We start from the raw sequence: 11,559 nt of genomic DNA, 5'->3' as shown, positions 1-11,559 counted from the left end.
AAGAAGAATTTTTCCTTGAGCCTTTTGGGGTTCCTGACTGGGTCTGGAAAGTCAACCAACAAAGACAGATTATTAGGAGAAAATTATACAAATTGATTTAATGTAAGTTTTACATGACATGGGAGACTTTATAAAGTGAAGCCTCAAAGAAAGTTAGATCTGTGTATTTTAATGCTGGTTTGAAAAAGAGTGGATAGTTGTGGAAGAATAGGCTAGGTTAAGGAATATGAGGGAAGTGTAGTAAATTGGGGGAAACAGCGAGGCTTGTTTGTTGGGATTCTTCTTGGTGTCCCTTTGTCTTTGGACATCTGGATGCTCCTTTGGGTAAGAGGGAGGGCCCCTCTTATCCAAGGGTCTCAGGACCTGTTGTAGGGGAGACGGGCGTGGAGGGGAGGAGGTCAGACAGATCTTCTGCTTCTGCTGTGTGCTTAAACTCTCTCAGCTTGAAACTTGTAGTATGCCCAGGTGCCGTATTTTGAGTGACATGTCCTGAACACCATCAGATATATTGCACAAGCTCCTTATTTACACAGTGGAATTTAACTATATATGATCTATGGCAGTTTAATCCAACAAATGGAGTTTCTTTTCTCGTTGTACTAACATGCAGGAAATAACTATTGTATATTTTATTTTTATTCCCCATTTAGCCATCTTTAAAATAGACATATAAATAACTATGTTGTAGACAACAAAAATACAAAACAAGGTTTTTTTTTTAAGATTTTATTAATTAATTTATTTATGAGACAGACACAGAGATAGCAAGAGAGAGCACGAGTGGGGAGGAGAGGGAGACGCAGGCTCCCTGGTCATGGGGCTCCATCCCAGGACCCTGGGCTCATGCCTTGAGCCAAAAGCAGATGCTTAACTGACTGAGCCACCCAGGCGCCCCCAAAACAAGTTTTAAATGTGATCTTATTTATCTGTATGATTCTATGACTGCTTTCCAGTTCTTGTTCTGGTACATTCATGGTTTTATTTTTCTTCCTTTTTCCTTAATCCATGTAAATGTTTTTGTGTATCTCCTCGATGCGCAATGCAGTTTACTGTTATACATGCTACATGTAATCCTATCCCAGCTTTGCTCACTTGTTCAGTATCTTTTCTGCTGTTTTTTTTTCTCTGCTGCTTTGTTTGTTTATACAATGAACAATACAGCTATAACCAGTCTTAAATGTGTTTTTAAGTAATTCCTTGGCATATATTCCTAAAGGTAGTGGACCAGGCCAAGCCATATGGTCATAACTAATTATCTCTAGTAGACTTTTAATGCTGTCAGAATAAATACCCCAGAGAGTAAATGAGATTTTGATGGAAGCAAGCTTACACAAAGAAGCAAGGAGATGAGGTTGTTCTTTGTCATATGAACAATATTAGAAGTGTTTGTTCTTTCTTTTTAGAAGAGATGAGGATCTGAGGGATTTGGGGGAAAAGAAATAACATGTATCTCCTTGGGAGGATGTTTCTGGTCTTTGTGATCAATTTCTCTTTCTCTCTCTCTCTTTTTTAAGTAGGCTCCACACCCACGTGGAGCCCATTATGGGGCTTGAACTCACAACCTTGAGATCAAGACCTGAGCTGATATCAAGAGTCGGATGCTTAACCAACTGAACCACCCAAGTGCCCCCCCTCCTTTTTTAAAGATTTTATTTTTAAGTAATCTGTATACCCAACATGGGGCTCAAACTTACAACTCCAGGATCAAGGGTCACATGCTCTACTGAGTCAGCCAGGCGTCCCTATGGTTTCTTTTTTTAAGTGTCTCTTTTCTCCAGTGTTGTATGCCCTCCTCCCCCACCCCTCCATGGTATTGCATCACTGATACTCTTCCTGCTCCTCTGTAGCCTCTGCTGGCTCCTTTCCTCACTTCATCCCCTCACTTCGAGGATCCCACAATGCTGGCCTCTACATTCTCTTCCTCATTTACTTCAGACTATGCCTTTATGTCACACATATTGAGATAATTCTATAGGATCTGAGAGTGACTCACAACCCTTTCTTCAGCCTTATTATCATTCCCACAATGTCTCCTCCTTCCCACTGCTACTACCATTCCCTTTTTTCAAGACCTTATCATTTATCACCCGGGTGATTTAAATTCATTTCTGGATGGTTTCCTTGCTTCCTGGTGGTTTCAATCTTCCCTCTTCCCTTGCAAGCTGTGCTTGTCTACACTAGTCACTTAACATTTTTGAGTCTTGATTTATGTACATAGAGTCATGGATGAATAGCTCATTGCCCCTGGCATATCATATATATACACCATCGTTTTCCTCCTCTTCTAGTCTTTCCTTCTTATAACTCATCCCCCATCAGTATTCCTGTTGTGACAAACAAGTCGGATCATGTCACTCTCAAACTTTACTAACTTCAGTGACTTTCCTGGATCTAGAGGGTGAGGTCTAAACTCTGTGAGAACATTACAAGCCCTTCATGGCCTGTTCACATTTCCTCCCTCATCTTCTGCCCTCAGCCTTCAGACTCACTACCCCAGCCCCAGCACTCTCCTCCCCATTTCCCAAACAGGCCGAGCCCCTCACCTCCAACCTCTGTCTTTGCACAGGATGATCTCTCATTTTTTATAAGTAAACTCTACCCCCAACATAGGGCTCAAACTCATGACGCTGAGATCAAGAGTTTCATGCTCTACTGACTGACCCAGCCAGGTGTACCCATGATGATCTCTTTCTTGCTGAACTTGCAAAATTCCCTGATTTTTTTTTTTTCTCAAGACCCATTTTGAAGCATCTCTGTTTAAAGCCTTCCCAGATACATGATAATTTCAGAACAAAGGCAGTGAGTAGTGGGTGGTCGAGACCATCTTGTTCTGGTGCCTTCTGCTCAGCCCCCAGACAGCTTTTTCAACTGGGGTACTTCATCTAAGCCACAGAAACAGAAAATGATTTGAGTGACAATTTTCTCAATCCTGCCAGAGATGGCACATAATCAGAACCATTTTACTCTTTTTTTTTTTAAAGTAATCTCTTTACCCAACTTGCGATACAAATTTACAATCCTGAGATCAAGAGTCACATGTTCTACTGACTGAGACAGCCAGGTGTCCCAACCAGTACCATTTTAGATGCATAGGAGAGGAGTGATGTCATTATATGTAGCGTCTGCTATAGGGTGGTGGGGCTTAATTTTCTCAAGGAACTCAGTTTGGAAACATTGCTATGATGCATTTTTGGATCTATCATCTTTTTAAGCCTGGCCCTCCCAGCTTTCACTGATGGCATGAGCACCTGGTATTAGCATGAATTCCCTTTATGCCTAAGTTAACTAGATTCAGTTTGGGTTGCTAACAGATATGACCCTCTTCTGATACAGCAGCATCAGAGAATATGTATTTGTGGCTATATGTGTTTATAATTAGATAAATAAACTTTGGAATTCCTTCATTTTCATTTTTCCCTATACCAAATCATTCAGCACACACATCAATCTTTATTTACATTGTCATGCAGAGTCTACTTTTTCTTTTTGATTCTACTACCACCATCCCTGTCTAGGTGTTTCTTGTGTTGGCCCACATTTCTCCGGTCATCTTCTGACGCCACCATCTACCTCTTTCACTCCCTCCCCTTCAATGATGCTGAACCCATGTCAGTTTTTCCCCCAAATAAAAGGATATAATATCACTTCTCTTCCAAATATCATACTAACTGGCTTTCACATTATGTTGAGGCTCATAGGTCTGGCACTCAAGGTGTCCTATGATTCAGCACCATATTGTCAGTGCAGCTTGCTTCCTTCACTCCACTCTGAGCGGTTTCTCTTCTGTGAATACTCTTTTACTTATGCTATACATACCATTCCTTCCTTTCTGTAACCTATATTATTGACTTTTAAAAAATCGATCAGATTTGGGGCACCTGGCTGGCTCAATCAGTGGAGCGTGTGACTCTTGGTCTTGAGGATGTGAATTCTGGGCCCCATGTTGGGTGTAGAGATTACTTTAAAAAAAAATCTTAATTTAAGTGGTCCCTGGGTGGCTCAGTTGGTTAAGTGTCTCTTTTTTTTTCTTATTTCTTTAAAAGGTTTATTTATTTATTCATTCATTCATTCATTTATTTATGTAAGAGAGAGAGCGAGCGAGCGTGTGCCCATGATGGGCAGGGGCAGAGGGAGGCTGAGAAGCAGACTCCCCACTGAGCAAGGAGCCCAACACAGGGCTCCATCCCAGGACTCTGACCTCATGACCTGAGCTGAAGGCAGATGCTTAACCGACTGAGACACCCAGGCTCCTCTTTTTCTTATTTTTTTATTTTATTTTATTTTTATTTTAGAGAGAGTGTGTGAGCAGGGAGAGAGGCAAAGGGAGAGGGAGAGGGGAAGCAGACACCCTGCTGAGTGTGGAACCGGAAACAGGTCTTCACTCAGGGCTCCACACAGGGCTCCATCTCGTGACCCTGAGATCATGACCTGGACGAAAACCAAGAGTCAGATGCTTAACTGACTGAGCCACCCGGGTGCCCCAAGTGTCCAACTCTTGATCTCAGCTAAGATCTTAATCTCAGGGTCGTGAGTTATAGCCTCATAGCCTACATAAAAAATAAAATTAAAAAAATAAAATAAAATCTTTAAAAAAATTTTATCAGATTTTACCAAATATTCCTTCCAATGTTCATGTTCCAACCACTTTGTTTCCTGCGCATATTCACCTGTATTCATTCCTTCTTTTTCTGCCTGATTTGCTTTTTATTTTTCTATTTTCCATACTTCATTTCATCTGGATAATTCTTTTTTTATGTTTAAAATTCCTTTACTCTTTTTTCTTTTATTTTTAATGTAACACACATTGGATGATTAGGAAAATGATTAGGGAAAATAGGAAAAGGGTGAATTACAGAGTGTTCAAATTCTAATTTTTAAAGGGGCGCCTGGGTGGCTCACTGGCTTAAGCCTCTGCCTTCGGCTCAGGTCATGATTCCAGGGTCCTGGCATTGAGCCCCACAACGGGCTCTCTGCTCAGCAGGGAGCCTTCTTCCTCCTCTCTCTCTGCCTGCCTCTCTGCCTACTTGTGATCGCTGTCTGTCAAATAAATAAATAAAATCTTAAAAAAAAAATCCTTACTTCCTTCTAAAACACCGTAATACCACATCAAAATCTATCAAAATCTCCTTCCAAAAGCCTGCTTAACTCTCTTCAATCTAAATATTGTTGGGGCACCCGGGTGCTCAGTGAGTCAAGCATCCGACTCTTGATTTCTGCTCAGGCCATGATCTCAGGGTCTTGATACTGAACCTCACATGAGGCTCTGTGCTGGGCATGGAGCCTGCTTAAATTTCTCTCTCTCTCCCTCTTCCTCTGCCCCCGTCCCCTCACCACCATCCTGCTCATGCTCTCTCTCTCTTTCTCTTTCTCTAAATAAATAAATAAAATAAATACTAATTTTATTTCTTACACTCTATTGTAAGTGGAATTGTCCGCTGGAACTCTCTTCATCAAGAACCATTAATTAACCTGTTAAGTATGTACTTAAGTGGACAGTGAAGAAGAGACTTTTTGTAAAATGTTTAGAAGTACTGTTACGCCAGTTTCTTTTCTTTTTTATACCAAATTACTAAATATAGTAGTTCACCCTTATCAGTGGTTTTGCTTTCTGCCATTTCACTTACCCACAGTGAACCACAGTCTGGAAGCAGATGATCCTCCTTCTGATGAATTCTCAGAAGGTCAGCAGTAGCCCAGTGCTTTGTCACATGCCTGTGTCATTCCTCTCACTTCACCTCATCACACAGACATCTTATCTCGTATCATCACCGAAAAATGGTTGAGTATAGGGCAGTAAGATATTTTGAAAGAGAGAGATGATCTTCACATAACTTTTTTTTAACAGTATATTGTTATAGTTGTTCCATTTTATTATTGTTGTTGTTAATCTCTTATTGTGCCTAATTGATGAACTCTATCAAAGGTACAATTGGATAGGGAAAAAAAACCATGGTGTTTTATTAGGGTTCAGTACTATCTGTGGTTTTAGGTACCTACTGGGAGTCTTGGAATGTATCCATATATAAGTGGGGATTACTATATATTTTTTAAAAAGGATTTTATTTATTTATTTATTTGAGATAGCGAGCGAGCGAGCGAGAGAGAGAGAGTGAGAGCAGGGGGAGGAGCAGGAGAGGGAGAATCAGACTCTGAACTGAGTGTGGAGCCCAGCCTGGGGCTTGATTCTGCGACCCTGAGATCACGATCTGAACTGGAACCAAGAGTTGGAAGCTTAACTGACTGAGCCACTCAGGTGCCCTGGGATTACTATACTTTTTTTTTTTTAAATAAATAAATAAATAAAAGTCCACAGCAGATCACTGCTGACTATTAAGAAACCAAGTAACAGGCAGACCATTTTCAAGTCATTGCTGTGTCCTTGGCATTCTCGATGGAAGCAGGAAGGCCTTCTGTGTGTGTCTAGGAGACTCAATGAGAACATCTTCTGCCACTGAAGAGTGGAAGTTGAGCCAGGGTTGTGTTGGATGTCCAGGACTGTGTCAGACTTGGAGCATCATGCTTCTCATACCTAAGTTGTCTGGTGGTGAAGATGGTCTTGACTGGGAATCATTTGATTGCAAGGGTTAGAAATCTGCTCAAACTAATTCATGGAAAGGAGTTGTAGTATATTTACACTATGTAGTCATTCAGACATGGGAATCAAAAGGTGGCAATCTTCCTGAGAATGGGAGAAGATAAGGTGCTGGGACTGACTTTCTTTGTCCCTCTTGAACGCCGTTAGCAATCACAGGATCTCTTCCATTGTTGCTTCTTTTGGTCTCTGCTCTCCAACAATGTCGATCATTTGTTAAGGGCTCAAAAGGGCCCAAGTTACATGACCTTACAGCTCCATAACCATTGGCTGACTTCATTTTTGTGACTCTGAGTTCAAATTCTCAAGTGAAAGAATCTGGCTAATCTTTGGTTTGCCAGTGGTGGTTGACCTTAGGTCAGGTCATCATTGATCCATAGCATTATTTAGGATCGGGGCCACATTTTATAAAAATGAACACTTGGTCTTGTCCTTTCAAGGGGGATTTGAGTGGAATCACACAAAGTTTCTGAAGCTTCCACTACAAAAATTTCATTGTGGTATATGTTTTTGAGATTTCTCATTGAGTAATATTAAAGAATAATTTCTTTAACACCCTATGGCTATTTCTTTGCTTGCTTCCAATTTTAGTAGCTAATTCACTATGATATAGGAGAGGAATTGTCAATTTAATCTTAAAATTAACATGTGACTGATGAGTGATGTCATCAGTATGAAATGAAAAAATTAAGAATTAATTCTTATAATCACATATGCTATATGTTACATGGTTAAAAATCAAACTTATTAGAGGCTGGGTACAATTTGGGCCTGCAAATTTAAAAGAACAGATGGAAGAATTGGAGGGGGTCTATGGAAAGCTAAGGAAAAGATGAAAGAAAATAAAATGTGAGTTTCAAATTAAGGAAGATGATAGGCTTATTTAGCCTGAAGAAGAGAAGACAGAGTAATGATGTGAGAATTTCCCCAAACATATGAAGGTGAAGCAGGAATATATTGAGCTCCTCTCTATTGCCTTGATCTAATATACAACAGAATATAGATTTTAATGACAGCATAAACTCAACCTTTCAGACTGCAATGCTTCGTGTAGAGAAATTCACAGACTCCTTTTATCTATAAGACGTATAAATATATCTGTTGGAGCAGAATGTGGTGTCATAGTCACAAGAGTATAAATCAGACAACTTTGTTGAGATCGCCTCAAGCTCCATGATGCTGAGGTCACTTCTATGATACTTTAGTAGAAACGTAAGAAAGAAGTAAAGATTTTTATAATCACATTTTTCTTAATCCGTTATTCTAAGCATGGCCAAATGAGTTGTGCTGTCTGAGGGGCAGTCATAGGAGCCAGCAGTGGTCACCGATCCCTGGGTTTTCTTTGGTAGAGTGGGAGTTATAAACTAAAGCAGAAAGCTACATTTTCCTCCATGATAAAGTGGGATTGTAAGTGACTCTGTAAGAAGAGAGTCAGGAGAGATGGAGTGACCAGAAATGGGAAAAGATGGTGGACATTTCCATTAGAGAAATGAACATACTTTCTTGAAAGTAGAATGAAAAGTACAGAAAATACTTTCTGTACTCTTCTCCCATAAACTCATTGTTAAATATTTGTCTCTGGTTATTGAATTGTGGAGTTGAGTCTGTGTTAAGATGCATAGAAAATGCTGAGTATAGCCTCAAGGTGGGACTGGACAAGAGCTGAGGTCTCTTGTGGAAAGTGTACTATAGTCACTTTATCTGTATTTAATAACTTAATAGTGGACTATGTTGATACTCCAGTGTAGTATCTGGGCCAAGTAAGAAGTTTGATGGGGTGGAAGAAAACCCAAGATTGGGATTCCAGAGCATTGTATTATATGACCTTGAGTGAAACCAGAAACCAGTAAACTCTTCATGCCTAATTTCTTCTTTAAATTAAAATAATGCACATAGCACATCTTCCTCAGGATACATTAAGGCATGATCACTCCGAATAAAACCCAGGCCGTTAGTATCCCAAGTCCTGCCCAACAGGGAGAACCATTCAGAAATGAGCAAGCACTGGACCCTGTGACACGCTCTACCATTCCTACTTGAAGTGTGGTCTGGGATCCTGGGATCCCTAAAACTCATTCCAAGGAGGGTGCCACAAGGGCAAAATTACTTTTATAATAATAGGAAGACTTTTTTTTTCTTTTCAATCGCATTCTCTCATGAAGGCCTGGTGGAGTTTTCTGGAGGCTAAAGAATGATGGTGAATGATATCTCAACAGATTGAATGCAGACGCAGATATGAGCATCTAGCTGGCCTCTTTAAGCTAGATCTTAAAGAAATTTTCAAAAGTATAAAGCAGTGCCAGTCTACTTCTTAATTTTTTTATTTTGAATGTATAGTTATTTTTCATTAGAAGTATTAACTTATGTTAACATATAAGGGTTTGTTCTTAGTTTTAAATAACTCATAAACATTTAAACATTTTCAGTTTAATTTCTAACCTGGTAAATATCAATAGATAAGCCTTAGGCAAAAAAAATTTTCCTGAGGTCTTCTATTATTTTTAAGAGTGTGATAGGGATCTTAAAGTGAAATTGTTGGCGAACCACTGGTCTGCTCCTTCACCCTGCAAAGTGACCTTGCACGGCGTGATCTGTACACATTCTAACTTTCTCTCCTCCTCCCATGGCCCTCTGATGGCCGGTGGGACCCTCAGGAAAACCCCTCAGAGAGTGCTTATGTTCGGGATCCCTCTCTGACAGACAAAATGAAGCAAACTGTGTGCTTGGTTCCCTAGGCAACCCCATCCTATCCAGACCTCACAACATATCCCTTTCCTGAACTGTAGGGGTTCTGCCAGGTTATTCTCTTCTGGGAGACAGAAATCGATGGCATTTTAGAGTCAAGGAAGGATCTTGGGGAAGATCTGGACTTGGTGACAGGCCTGGTCCTGGAACATTGGCAGTCTTCATCGGCGCATCTCTGAGCATACGTGTCGTCAGAATGTTTGAGTATCAGCCTCGGAATAGCTGTTCTGGACCCTCATGCCATTTGAGACATGGGTCTAGGCAACTTACATGTATTAAATCTTACAACACGCTTAGCAGTTAAGTATAAGTATTATCCCAATTTTATGTACGAAGAAGCGGAGGCAAACATTTAAGTGAGTTTGTCCAAAGTCTCCCAGCTAGAAAGGAGCAGGAGTTGGATTCAGACATAGGTATTCTGGCTCCTGGTTTTATGGCATTGAGCACTGTATTTTATTACCCTCCTACAGATTTGATGGCTATATAGGACCCCCTTAGCAATGAACTAGGAAGGGTAGGCTAACTGCTCTAACACGCAAACTAAACTTTACAGAAGACTGATAGAAGAGTTGTTCCTTCGTGTTCCAGTGCGAAATGGGTTGGTGAGGGCTCCATATGGTCACTTAGAGACCGAAGAACTTTCTGTCTTGCGGCTCCATTTATCCGCAGGCCCTTGGAGTTTTCTACCTTCAGCCAGTTGATGGGAAAATAAAGGACGGGAAACTTCCCATAGGAGAATTTTATAGGCCAAGTCAGCACCTCCACTAATATTTCATGGCCTTGAATCACTCAGAGGGCTACACCCAGTGGTGAGGGATGCTGAGAAATAGAGTCTAGCTGCGCACAAGGAAAAGGGAAGAGTTAAGCCCATAATTACAGGAGCATTCTGAAGAATTTTATGCTAAGTAGTAATGTGGAAACTCCAGGAATATTGCCAGGTCTGAGATCACAGGTCAACTGATACTTTAGGAGGCCTCCCAATAATTCTATGTCCCCAACATGAAAGATTTTTTCTTTAAGGCCTCCAGTGCCTAGGTCCTCAAATATAAATATATACAGGCCTGGAGTTAGTCATCAAAAAACTTTAGTATGATAGCTAATGCTAAGCCGCCCATATAACATCTTAGTGAAAGTTAGAAAAATACCTTATTTTCCTAAGACACCTCAGTCCTATGTTCCAGAAAATTGTCAGAGCAAATATGCACATCTATAATTAATATAATATGAATGGTGCCCTGTACCACTGCGTTGTGCACAGCCTGCGCAACTGTGTAAGAATCGCCTGCCTTTACACTTTCGTCCTTACAAGTCAACCCAGCTGTGTGTGTATATGCATGTAGTCTTTATGTATATACATTGTTATGTCTACAAATGAAACTTAAAGCACAGTAACAAATTGAATGTTTTACTCTGAACAAAATTCAATACAAGTATTTTGAAAATCCTTTTAAGAATTGTATAGGAACGTCTACTTAATGCATGATGGGGATGTGTTTTAATATTCTTGATATACTGTGAGGTGACGGTGACGGCCTAGATGGTGAAGCAGCGTCTGTTTAGCTCCAGGTTAGGGCCACATTGTCTTACCCAATGTTTTCCATGTAGTAATTGCTCACTAAATATTACTGAACAAAAGAATGAGTGAATCCACGAATCAGTGAATGTTCTCTACTGTCAAAACCCACTGCTTTGGGTTTGGGATTTCTGCATTGCATAGATTGTTTCCTAACCTGCACATCACGTGAAAACCTTTCTGCCCTCTTTGCCATTGAGACATAGTGACCTACTCGAACAGTCCCACAGCCTTGATGGCTTCTTTAATCATCATGTAAATGATATTGTCAGTGATCTTCAGACCATACTTGGGGCCCTAGGGTTTTACCAAAGCTATGTCAGCTCTTCCAATGAGTCCATGCTGAGGGTCCAAAACTCTCCTCTACTGTGGTAATACCCTCTGATATGGCCATAGCTTTTGTTTGTGAGCTAGTGTGGGTTATACCAATTTCCCAGAATTTTCTCCGGGAGCCTAGTCATCCTGAGATGTCAGACATCTGGAGTTAGAAGGATATCCGTTAGGTTGTACAACACTGGAAGGAAATCATATCTGGAAGGCTTTCCATGGCTATTTTCAGAAAGAAATTAATCTCATTATTGGCTAATCTCAAATACACAGGAAGTCCGGAAGACAGTGCCTATTACTTTTCTCATTGAGGAATCTTTCC

The sequence above is a fragment of the Neovison vison genome, chromosome X (assembly GCF_020171115.1).
Source record: "Neovison vison isolate M4711 chromosome X, ASM_NN_V1, whole genome shotgun sequence".
Taxonomy (NCBI): Eukaryota; Metazoa; Chordata; class Mammalia; order Carnivora; family Mustelidae; genus Neogale; species Neogale vison.
This window is presented reverse-complemented; position numbering follows the sequence as displayed.